The sequence below is a fragment of the Oncorhynchus clarkii genome, chromosome 21 (genome assembly GCF_045791955.1).
Source record: "Oncorhynchus clarkii lewisi isolate Uvic-CL-2024 chromosome 21, UVic_Ocla_1.0, whole genome shotgun sequence".
In the NCBI taxonomy this organism is placed as follows: domain Eukaryota; kingdom Metazoa; phylum Chordata; class Actinopteri; order Salmoniformes; family Salmonidae; genus Oncorhynchus; species Oncorhynchus clarkii.
The window spans coordinates 48,614,991-48,627,132 of NC_092167.1; the positions used below are offsets into that span (position 1 = coordinate 48,614,991).

At 39.0% G+C, this 12,142-nt stretch overlaps 10 non-coding genes across 10 annotated transcripts; all 10 read left to right on the forward strand.

Annotated features, from left to right (window-relative positions):
• The first annotated feature begins 3,744 nt into the window (after positions 1 to 3,744).
• trnar-ucu (transfer RNA arginine (anticodon UCU)) lies at positions 3,745 to 3,817 on the forward strand. Its single transcript has one exon. It is a non-coding gene; the product is annotated as a tRNA-Arg (tRNA).
• Positions 3,818 to 4,359: 542 nt separating this feature from the next.
• Positions 4,360 to 4,432, forward strand: trnar-ucu (transfer RNA arginine (anticodon UCU)). The gene has a single exon. It is a non-coding gene; the product is annotated as a tRNA-Arg (tRNA).
• Positions 4,433 to 5,360: 928 nt separating this feature from the next.
• Positions 5,361 to 5,433, forward strand: trnar-ucu (transfer RNA arginine (anticodon UCU)). Its single transcript has one exon. It is a non-coding gene; the product is annotated as a tRNA-Arg (tRNA).
• Positions 5,434 to 6,634: 1,201 nt separating this feature from the next.
• Positions 6,635 to 6,707, forward strand: trnar-ucu (transfer RNA arginine (anticodon UCU)). Its single transcript has one exon. It is a non-coding gene; the product is annotated as a tRNA-Arg (tRNA).
• Positions 6,708 to 7,525: 818 nt separating this feature from the next.
• trnar-ucu (transfer RNA arginine (anticodon UCU)) lies at positions 7,526 to 7,598 on the forward strand. The gene has a single exon. It is a non-coding gene; the product is annotated as a tRNA-Arg (tRNA).
• A 926-nt stretch (positions 7,599 to 8,524) lies between these two features.
• trnar-ucu (transfer RNA arginine (anticodon UCU)) lies at positions 8,525 to 8,597 on the forward strand. Its single transcript has one exon. It is a non-coding gene; the product is annotated as a tRNA-Arg (tRNA).
• An 818-nt stretch (positions 8,598 to 9,415) lies between these two features.
• On the forward strand, positions 9,416 to 9,488 carry trnar-ucu (transfer RNA arginine (anticodon UCU)). Its single transcript has one exon. It is a non-coding gene; the product is annotated as a tRNA-Arg (tRNA).
• A 737-nt stretch (positions 9,489 to 10,225) lies between these two features.
• Positions 10,226 to 10,298, forward strand: trnar-ucu (transfer RNA arginine (anticodon UCU)). Its single transcript has one exon. It is a non-coding gene; the product is annotated as a tRNA-Arg (tRNA).
• Positions 10,299 to 10,829: 531 nt separating this feature from the next.
• trnar-ucu (transfer RNA arginine (anticodon UCU)) lies at positions 10,830 to 10,902 on the forward strand. Its single transcript has one exon. It is a non-coding gene; the product is annotated as a tRNA-Arg (tRNA).
• Positions 10,903 to 11,828: 926 nt separating this feature from the next.
• trnar-ucu (transfer RNA arginine (anticodon UCU)) lies at positions 11,829 to 11,901 on the forward strand. Its single transcript has one exon. It is a non-coding gene; the product is annotated as a tRNA-Arg (tRNA).
• Positions 11,902 to 12,142: the final 241 nt, after the last annotated feature.

Genomic DNA, 12,142 nt, shown 5'->3' on the forward strand with positions numbered 1-12,142 from the left:
ATTACTTAAGTAAAAAATACTTTAGAGTACTACTTAAGTAAAAATACTTTAGAGTACTACTTAAGTAAAAATACTTTAGAGTATTACTTAAGTAAAAATACTTTAGAGTACTACTTAAGTAAAAAATACTTTAGAGTACTACTTAAGTAAAAATACTTTGGAGTATTACTTAAGTAAAAATACTTTAGAGTACTACTTAAGTAAAAATATGTTAGAGTACTACTTAAGTAAAAATACTTTAGAGTACTACTTAAGTAAAAAATACTTTAGAGTATTACTTAAGTAAACATACTTTAGAGTACTACTTAAGTAAACATACTTTAGAGTACTACTTAAGTAAAAATACTTTAGAGTATTACTTAGGTAAAAATACTTTAGAGTACTACTTAAGTAAAAAATACTTTAGAGTACTACTTAAGTAAAAATACTTTAGAGTATTACTTAAGTAAAAAATACTTTAGAGTACTACTTAAGTAAAAATACTTTAGAGTACTACTTAAGTAAAAATACTTTAGAGTACTACTTAAGTAAAAATACTTTAGAGTATTACTTAAGTAAACATACTTTAGAGTACTACTTAAGTAAACATACTTTAGAGTACTACTTAAGTAAAAATACTTTAGAGTATTACTTAAGTAAACATACTTTAGAGTATTACTTAAGTAAAAAATACTTTAGAGTACTACTTAAGTAAAAAATACTCTAGAGTACTACTTAAGTAAACATACTTTAGAGTACTACTTAAGTAAAAAATACTTTAGAGTATTACTTAAGTAAAAAATACTTTTGAGTACTGCTTAAGTAAAAATACTTTGGAGTACTACTTAAGTAAAAATACTTTAGAGTACTACTTAAGTAAAAAATACTTTAGAGTACTACTTAAGTAAAAATACTTTAGAGTACTACTTAAGTAAAAATACTTTAAAGTACTACTTAAGTAAAAAATACTTTAGAGTATTACTTAAGTAAAAAAAATACTTTAGAGTACTACTTAAGTAAAAAATACTTTAGAGTACTACTTAAGTAAAAGTACTTTAGAGTACTACTTAAGTAAAAATACTTTAGAGTATTACTTAAGTAAACATACTTTAGAGTACTACTTAAATAAACATACTTTAGAGTACTACTTAAGTAAAAAATACTTTAGAGTATTACTTAAGTAAACATACTTTAGAGTATTACTTAAGTAAAAAATACTTTAGAGTACTACTTAAGTAAAAATACTTTAGAGTACTACTTAAGTAAAAATACTTTAGAGTACTACTTAAGTAAAAAATACTTTAGAATACTACTTAAGTAAAAATACTTTGGAGTACTACTTAAGTAAAAAAATACTTTAGAGTACTACTTAAGTAAAAATACTTTAGAGTATTACTTAAGTAAACATACTTTAGAGTACTACTTAAATAAACATACTTTAGAGTACTACTTAAGTAAAAAATACTTTAGAGTATTACTTAAGTAAACATACTTTAGAGTATTACTTAAGTAAAAAATACTTTAGAGTACTACTTAAGTAAAAAATACTTTAGAGTACTACTTAAGTAAAAATACTTTAGAGTACTACTTAAGTAAAAATACTTTAGAATACTACTTAAGTAAAAATACTTTGGAGTACTACTTAAGTAAAAAATACTTTAGAGTACTACTTAAGTAAAAATACTTTAGAGTACTACTTAAGTAAAAATACTTTAGAGTACTACTTAAGTAAAAAAAAAAATAGTACTTTACTTTACTATTTAGATTTTGGACAACTTTTACTTTTACTTCAAAATGATGTACTTAAAAAAAAAATCTTGACACCCAAAAGTACTCGTTACATTTTGAATGCCTAGCAGGACAGGAAAATTGTCCAATTCACGCACTCATCAAGATAACAACCCTTGCGGACTCACTAAACAAATGCTTTGTTTCTTTTATTTCCGAGTGTTGGAGTGTGCCCCTGGCAATCCGTAAATTCAAAAAACAATAACATTGCGCCATCTGGTTAGCTTAATATAAGGAATTTGAAACAATGTAGAGATTCACTTTTGATACTTAAGTATATTTAATACTAAATACTTTAAGACTATTACTCAAGTAGAATTTTACTGGGTGACTTTTACCTGAGTCATTTCTTATTAAGGTATCTTAATAACTAATTAATCACCACAGCTCTTTTTAACATGCTTTTTAGTCCACGACTGCCCTTAATCTGTGTCTAGGAAACCGTCCCATAGATCTTATCCAACAGTATCATCTAGTAGTTACGTTCCCTCCCTCACCCTTATCGATTCCTCCATTTATTAAAACCCATCAGATATACGTGGCCCTGTGGCCAGATTATCCTGTACGGAGATGGCATCTGAAAGAGTCCCACAATCCTTAACTTACTGGTCCTCCTGTAACCCCAGGGCACTGTTACCCCTCCAGTAGAGACAGGCTATGATGTTGTAGGTATATGTTTTTTTTAAGACCTTTTAAGCCATTTTGAGCTGCTTGCACTGGGCTGAGGTGCTGGCGGATGTGCCTTTGCTTATCTCGTTCTGTATAAGACATACTGAACTTTCCTATGCTCTTCCTGCAGTGATGGCTATTTTAAGAAACATGAGCTGCATCACATTATTTTGGGGTTTGAAAATGCCTTGAAAAAAAAAATGTAATTCAATTTTAAGACATGAAGATTTAACTGGGATAAAAAAGGAGAATTTCATGGGCATGTCTCTGTGCCCTCCGAAATGCAATTTTTTTTTACAACTGCTTCTATCAGTTCATATAGGTCATGCTGATCACACATTTCCACAGTGATTTAAGACACTGACCGCCTAATCCATTTATTGTGAATTCAAGTATTGTTTTGGGGTACCTGAAAGTGGAGTGATGAAGTGGAAGTGTGCCTGGCAGTTAACCCAGTGATTTATGGATCGAAACCATCCTCTGCTATTCAGTTTGCTTTAGCAATGAAGTGGAAACAGAAATATTAAACCATAATTTCATGGGCATGTCTCAGTGCCCTCCGTGATTATTTTTTGACTGCTTCTGTCAGTTTGTACAGGTCATGCTGATTACAGAAGCGAAGCGGAAGCGTGACGTCTACTTTAACCATGTGTACGTTCGGTTGAAACCACTCTCTGCTATCCAGTTCATTTTCAGCAAGTGCCCCAGTGGCCTAATGGATAAGGCACTGGCCTTCTAAGCCAGGGATTGTGGGTTCGAGTCCCGTGTGGAGGAATGCGGAGGAAGAGAGATCAGCACGTGACACAGAGTTTGATGGATTGAAGCTTTCCGATTCAATTTTTAGAAATGAAGATTTAACTTAAATTTCATGGGCATGTCTCTGTGCCCTCCGTGATTCTTTTTTATTACTGCTTCTATCAATCCATATAGGTCATGCTGATCACAGAGAGACACAGTGGCTTAAGACACTGATCTCCTAATCCATGTATTGTGAATTTAAGTATTGTTCTGGGGTACCTGAAAGTGGAGTGATGAAGTGGAGGTGTGCCTGGCAGTTAACCAGTGATTTATGGATCGAAACCATCCTCTGCTATTCAGTTTTCTTTAGCAATGAAGTGGAAACAGAAATATTAAACCATAATTTCATGGGCATGTCTCAGTGCCCTCCGTGATTATTTTTTGACTGCTTCTGTCAGTTTGTACAGGTCATGCTGATTACAGAAGCGAAGCGGAAGCGTGACGTCTACTTTAACCATGTGTACGTTCGGTTGAAACCACTCTCTGCTATCCAGTTCATTTTCAGCAAGTGCCCCAGTGGCCTAATGGATAAGGCACTGGCCTTCTAAGCCAGGGATTGTGGGTTCGAGTCCCATCTGGCGTGTGGAGGAATGCTGAGGAAGAGAGATCAGCACGTGACACAGAGTTTGATGGATTGAAGCTTTCCGATTCAATTTTTAGAAATGAAGATTTAACTTAAATTTCATGGGCATGTCTCTGTGCCCTCCGTGATTCTTTTTTATTACTGCTTCTATCAATCCATATAGGTCATGCTGATCACAGAGAGACACAGTGGCTTAAGACACTGATCTCCTAATCCATGTATTGTGAATTTAAGTATTGTTCTGGGGTACCTGAAAGTGGAGTGATGAAGTGGAAGTGTGCCTGGCAGTTAACCCAGTGATTTATGGATCAAAACCATCCTCTGCTATTCAGTTTGCTTTAGCAATGAAGTGGAAACAGAAATATTAAACCATAATTTCATGGGCATGTCTCAGTGCCCTCCGTGATAATTTTTTGACTGCTTCTGTCAGTTTGTACAGGTCATGCTGATTACAGAAGCGAAGCGGAAGCGTGATGTCTACTTTAACCACGTGTACGTTCGGTAGAAACCACTCTCTGATATCCAGTTCATTATCAGCAAGTGCCCCAGTGGCCTAATGGATAAGGCACTGGCCTTCTAAGCCAGGGATTGTGGGTTTGAGTCCCATCTGGGGTGCGGAGGAATGCGGAGGAAGTGAGATCAGCACGTGACATAGAGTTTGATAGATTGAAGCTTTCCGATTCAATTTTTAGAAATGAAGATTTAACTGGGATAAAAAAGGAGAATTTCATGGGCATGTCTCTGTGCCCTCCGAAATGCATTTTTTTTTACAACTGCTTCTATCAGTTCATATAGGTCATGCTGATCACACATTTCCACAGTGACTTAAGACACTGACCGCCTAATCCATTTATTGTGAGCTCAAGTATTGTTTTGGGGTACCTGAAAGTGGAGGGATGAAGTGGAAGTGTGCCTGGCAGTTAACCCAGTGATTTATGGATCGAAACCATCCTCTGCTATTCAGTTTGCTTTGAGCAATGAAGTGCAAACAGAAGAGAAGAGCTGGGCACATAACACAGAGGTTGATGGATCGAAGCTATCCAATTCTACTTTTAAAAATGAAGTGTAAACAGGGATTTTTTTTTTACATTGGAGAATTTCATGGGCATGTCTCTGTGCCCTCCGTGATTCTTTTTTTATTACTGCTTCTATCAATCCATATAGGTCATGCTGATAACAGAGAGACACAGTGGCTTAAGACACTGATCTCCTAATCCATGTATTGTGAATTCAAGTATTGTTTTGGGGTACCTGAAAGTGGAGTGATGAAGTGGAAGTGTGCCTGGCAGTTAACCCAGTGATTTATGGATCGAAACCATCCTCTGCTATTCAGTTTGCTTTAGCAATGAAGTGGAAACAGAAATATTAAACCATAATTTCATGGGCATGTCTCAGTGCCCTCCGTGATTATTTTTTGACTGCTTCTGTCAGTTTGTACAGGTCATGCTGATTACAGAAGCGAAGCGGAAGCGTGATGTCTACTTTAACCACGTGTACGTTCGGTTGAAACCACTCTCTGCTATCCAGTTCATTTTCAGCAAGTGCCCCAGTGGCCTAATGGATAAGGCACTGGCCTTCTAAGCCAGGGATTGTGGGTTCGAGCCCCATCTGGGGTGGGTGTATGCGGAGGAAGAGAGATCAGCACGTGACACAGAGTTTGATGGATTGAAGCTTTCCGATTCAATTTTTAGAAATGAAGATTTAACTGGGATAAAAAAGGAGAATTTCATGGCCATGTCTCTGTGCCCTCCGAAATGCATTTTTTTTTACAACTGCTTATATCAGTTCATATAGGTCATGCTGATCACACATTTCCACAGTGACTTAAGACACTGACCGCCTAATCCATTTATTGTGAGCTCAAGTATTGTTTTGGGGTACCTGAAAGTGGAGGGATGAAGTGGAAGTGTGCAGGGCAGTTAACCAAGTGATTTAGGGATCGAAACCATCCTCTGCTATCCAGTTTGCTTTGAGCAATGAAGTGCAAACAGAAGAGAAGAGCTGGGCACATAACACAGAGGTTGATGGATCGAAGCTATCCAATTCTACTTTTAAAAATGAAGTGTAAACAGGGATTTTTTTTTTACATTGGAGAATTTCATGGGCATGTCTCTGTGCCCTCCGTGATTCTTTTTTATTACTGCTTCTATCAATCCATATAGGTCATGCTGATCACAGAGAGACACAGTGGCTTAAGACACTGATCTCCTAATCCATGTATTGTGAATTTAAGTATTGTTCTGGGGTACCTGAAAGTGGAGTGATGAAGTGGAAGTGTGCCTGGCAGTTAACCCAGTGATTTATGGATCAAAACCATCCTCTGCTATTCAGTTTGCTTTAGCAATGAAGTGGAAACAGAAATATTAAACCATAATTTCATGGGCATGTCTCAGTGCCCTCCGTGATAATTTTTTGACTGCTTCTGTCAATCCATATAGGTCATGCTGATCACAGAGAGACACAGTGGCTTAAGACACTGATCTCCTAATCCATGTATTGTGAATTCAAGTATTGTTTTGGGGTACCTGAAAGTGGAGTGATGAAGTGGAAGTGTGCCTGGCAGTTAACCCAGTGATTTATGGATCGAAACCATCCTCTGCTATTCAGTTTTCTTTAGCAATGAAGTGGAAACAGAAATATTAAACCATAATTTCATGGGCATGTCTCAGTGCCCTCCGTGATTATTTTTTGACTGCTTCTGTCAGTTTGTACAGGTCATGCTGATTACAGAAGCGAAGCGGAAGCGTGACGTCTACTTTAACCATGTGTACGTTCGGTAGAAACCACTCTCTGCTATCCAGTTCATTTTCAGCAAGTGCCCCAGTGGCCTAATGGATAAGGCACTGGCCTTCTAAGCCAGGGATTGTGGGTTCGAGTCCCATCTGGGGTGTGGAGGAATGAGGAGGAAGAGAGATCAGCACGTGACACAGAGTTTGATGGATTGAAGCTTTCCGATTCAATTTTTAGAAATGAAGATTTAACTTAAATTTCATGGGCATGTCTCTGTGCCCTCCGTGATTCTTTTTTATTACTGCTTCTATCAATCCATATAGGTCATGCTGATCACAGAGAGACACAGTGGCTTAAGACACTGATCTCCTAATCCATGTATTGTGAATTTAAGTATTGTTCTGGGGTACCTGAAAGTGGAGTGATGAAGTGGAAGTGTGCCTGGCAGTTAACCCAGTGATTTATGGATCAAAACCATCCTCTGCTATTCAGTTTGCTTTAGCAATGAAGTGGAAACAGAAATATTAAACCATAATTTCATGGGCATGTCTCAGTGCCCTCCGTGATAATTTTTTGACTGCTTCTGTCAATCCATATAGGTCATGCTGATCACAGAGAGACACAGTGGCTTAAGACACTGATCTCCTAATCCATGTATTGTGAATTCAAGTATTGTTTTGGGGTACCTGAAAGTGGAGTGATGAAGTGGAAGTGTGCCTGGCAGTTAACCCAGTGATTTATGGATCGAAACCATCCTCTGCTATTCAGTTTGCTTTAGCAATGAAGTGGAAACAGAAATATTAAACCATAATTTCATGGGCATGTCTCAGTGCCCTCCGTGATTATTTTTTGACTGCTTCTGTCAGTTTGTACAGGTCATGCTGATTACAGAAGCGAAGCGGAAGCGTGATGTCTACTTTAACCACGTGTACGTTCGGTTGAAACCACTCTCTGCTATCCAGTTCATTTTCAGCAAGTGCCCCAGTGGCCTAATGGATAAGGCACTGGCCTTCTAAGCCAGGGATTGTGGGTTCGAGCCCCATCTGGGGTGGGTGTATGCGGAGGAAGAGAGATCAGCACGTGACACAGAGTTTGATGGATTGAAGCTTTCCGATTCAATTTTTAGAAATGAAGATTTAACTGGGATAAAAAAGGAGAATTTCATGGCCATGTCTCTGTGCCCTCCGAAATGCATTTTTTTTTACAACTGCTTATATCAGTTCATATAGGTCATGCTGATCACACATTTCCACAGTGACTTAAGACACTGACCGCCTAATCCATTTATTGTGAGTTCAAGTATTGTTTTGGGGTACCTGAAAGTGGAGGGATGAAGTGGAAGTGTGCAGGGCAGTTAACCAAGTGATTTAGGGATCGAAACCATCCTCTACTATCCAGTTTGCTTTGAGCAATGAAGTGCAAACAGAAGAGAAGAGCTGGGCACATAACACAGAGGTTGATGGATCGAAGCTATCCAATTCTACTTTTAAAAATGAAGTGTAAACAGGGATTTTTTTTTTACATTGGAGAATTTCATGGGCATGTCTCTGTGCCCTCCGTGATTCTTTTTTTATTACTGCTTCTATCAATCCATATACGTCATGCTGATCACAGAGAGACACAGTGGCTTAAGACACTGATCTCCTAATCCATGTATTGTGAATTCAAGTATTGTTTTGGGGTACCTGAAAGTGGAGTGATGAAGTGGAAGTGTGCCTGGCAGTTAACCCAGTGATTTATGGATCGAAACCATCCTCTGCTATTCAGTTTTCTTTAGCAATGAAGTGGAAACAGAAATATTAAACCATAATTTCATGGGCATGTCTCAGTGCCCTCCGTGATTATTTTTTGACTGCTTCTGTCAGTTTGTACAGGTCATGCTGATTACAGAAGCGAAGCGGAAGCGTGACGTCTACTTTAACCATGTGTACGTTCGGTAGAAACCACTCTCTGCTATCCAGTTCATTTTCAGCAAGTGCCCCAGTGGCCTAATGGATAAGGCACTGGCCTTCTAAGCCAGGGATTGTGGGTTCGAGTCCCATCTGGGGTGTGGAGGAATGAGGAGGAAGAGAGATCAGCACGTGACACAGAGTTTGATGGATTGAAGCTTTCCGATTCAATTTTTAGAAATGAAGATTTAACTTAAATTTCATGGGCATGTCTCTGTGCCCTCCGTGATTCTTTTTTATTACTGCTTCTATCAATCCATATAGGTCATGCTGATCACAGAGAGACACAGTGGCTTAAGACACTGATCTCCTAATCCATGTATTGTGAATTTAAGTATTGTTCTGGGGTACCTGAAAGTGGAGTGATGAAGTGGAAGTGTGCCTGGCAGTTAACCCAGTGATTTATGGATCAAAACCATCCTCTGCTATTCAGTTTGCTTTAGCAATGAAGTGGAAACAGAAATATTAAACCATAATTTCATGGGCATGTCTCAGTGCCCTCCGTGATAATTTTTTGACTGCTTCTGTCAATCCATATAGGTCATGCTGATCACAGAGAGACACAGTGGCTTAAGACACTGATCTCCTAATCCATGTATTGTGAATTCAAGTATTGTTTTGGGGTACCTGAAAGTATAGTGATGAAGTGGAAGTGTGCCTGGCAGTTAACCCAGTGATTTATGGATCGAAACCATCCTCTGCTATTCAGTTTGCTTTAGCAATGAAGTGGAAACAGAAATATTAAACCATAATTTCATGGGCATGTCTCAGTGCCCTCCGTGATTATTTTTTGACTGCTTCTGTCAGTTTGTACAGGTCATGCTGATTACAGAAGCGAAGCGGAAGCGTGACGTCTACTTTAACCACGTGTACGTTCGGTTGAAACCACTCTCTGCTATCCAGTTCATTTTCAGCAAGTGCCCCAGTGGCCTAATGGATAAGGCACTGGCCTTCTAAGCCAGGGATTGTGGGTTCGAGCCCCATCTGGGGTGGGTGTATGCGGAGGAAGAGAGATCAGCACGTGACACAAAGTTTGATGGATTGAAGCTTTCCGATTCAATTTTTAGAAATGAAGATTTAACTGGGATAAAAAAGGAGAATTTCATGGCCATGTCTCTGTGCCCTCCGAAATGCATTTTTTTTTACAACTGCTTATATCAGTTCATATAGGTCATGCTGATCACACATTTCCACAGTGACTTAAGACACTGACCGCCTAATCCATTTATTGTGAGTTCAAGTATTGTTTTGGGGTACCTGAAAGTGGAGGGATGAAGTGGAAGTGTGCAGGGCAGTTAACCAAGTGATTTAGGGATCGAAACCATCCTCTGCTATCCAGTTTGCTTTGAGCAATGAAGTGCAAACAGAAGAGAAGAGCTGGGCACATAACACAGAGGTTGATGGATCGAAGCTATCCAATTCTACTTTTAAAAATGAAGTGTAAACAGGGATTTTTTTTTTACATTGGAGAATTTCATGGGCATGTCTCTGTGCCCTCCGTGATTCTTTTTTTATTACTGCTTCTATCAATCCATATACGTCATGCTGATCACAGAGAGACACAGTGGCTTAAGACACTGATCTCCTAATCCATGTATTGTGAATTCAAGTATTGTTTTGGGGTACCTGAAAGTGGAGTGATGAAGTGGAAGTGTGCCTGACGTCTACTTTAACCATGTGTACGTTCGGTAGAAACCACTCTCTGCTATCCAGTTCATTTTCAGCAAGTGCCCCAGTGGCCTAATGGATAAGGCACTGGCCTTCTAAGCCAGGGATTGTGGGTTCGAGTCCCATTTGGGGTGTGGAGGAATGAGGAGGAAGAGAGATCAGCACGTGACACAGAGTTTGATGGATTGAAGCTGAAGTGGAAACAGAAATATTAAACCATAATTTCATGGGCATGTCTCAGTGCCCTCCGTGATAATTTTTTGACTGCTTCTGTCAATCCATATAGGTCATGCTGATCACAGAGAGACACAGTGGCTTAAGACACTGATCTCCTAATCCATGTATTGTGAATTCAAGTATTGTTTTGGGGTACCTGAAAGTATAGTGATGAAGTGGAAGTGTGCCTGGCAGTTAACCCAGTGATTTATGGATCGAAACCATCCTCTGCTATTCAGTTTGCTTTAGCAATGAAGTGGAAACAGAAATATTAAACCATAATTTCATGGGCATGTCTCAGTGCCCTCCGTGATTATTTTTTGACTGCTTCTGTCAGTTTGTACAGGTCATGCTGATTACAGAAGCGAAGCGGAAGCGTGACGTCTACTTTAACCACGTGTACGTTCGGTTGAAACCACTCTCTGCTATCCAGTTCATTTTCAGCAAGTGCCCCAGTGGCCTAATGGATAAGGCACTGGCCTTCTAAGCCAGGGATTGTGGGTTCGAGCCCCATCTGGGGTGGGTGTATGCGGAGGAAGAGAGATCAGCACGTGACACAAAGTTTGATGGATTGAAGCTTTCCGATTCAATTTTTAGAAATGAAGATTTAACTGGGATAAAAAAGGAGAATTTCATGGCCATGTCTCTGTGCCCTCCGAAATGCATTTTTTTTTACAACTGCTTATATCAGTTCATATAGGTCATGCTGATCACACATTTCCACAGTGACTTAAGACACTGACCGCCTAATCCATTTATTGTGAGTTCAAGTATTGTTTTGGGGTACCTGAAAGTGGAGGGATGAAGTGGAAGTGTGCAGGGCAGTTAACCAAGTGATTTAGGGATCGAAACCATCCTCTGCTATCCAGTTTGCTTTGAGCAATGAAGTGCAAACAGAAGAGAAGAGCTGGGCACATAACACAGAGGTTGATGGATCGAAGCTATCCAATTCTACTTTTAAAAATGAAGTGTAAACAGGGATTTTTTTTTTACATTGGAGAATTTCATGGGCATGTCTCTGTGCCCTCCGTGATTCTTTTTTTATTACTGCTTCTATCAATCCATATACGTCATGCTGATCACAGAGAGACACAGTGGCTTAAGACACTGATCTCCTAATCCATGTATTGTGAATTCAAGTATTGTTTTGGGGTACCTGAAAGTGGAGTGATGAAGTGGAAGTGTGCCTGGCAGTTAACCCAGTGATTTATGGATCGAAACCATCCTCTGCTATTCAGTTTTCTTTAGCAATGAAGTGGAAACAGAAATATTAAACCATAATTTCATGGGCATGTCTCAGTGCCCTCCGTGATTATTTTTTGACTGCTTCTGTCAGTTTGTACAGGTCATGCTGATTACAGAAGCGAAGCGGAAGCGTGACGTCTACTTTAACCATGTGTACGTTCGGTAGAAACCACTCTCTGCTATCCAGTTCATTTTCAGCAAGTGCCCCAGTGGCCTAATGGATAAGGCACTGGCCTTCTAAGCCAGGGATTGTGGGTTCGAGTCCCATTTGGGGTGTGGAGGAATGAGGAGGAAGAGAGATCAGCACGTGACACAGAGTTTGATGGATTGAAGCTTTCCGATTCAATTTTTAGAAATGAAGATTTAACTTAAATTTCATGGGCATGTCTCTGTGCCCTCCGTGATTCTTTTTTATTACTGCTTCTATCAATCCATATAGGTCATGCTGATCACAGAGAGACACAGTGGCTTAAGACACTGATCTCCTAATCCATGTATTGTGAATTTAAGTATTGTT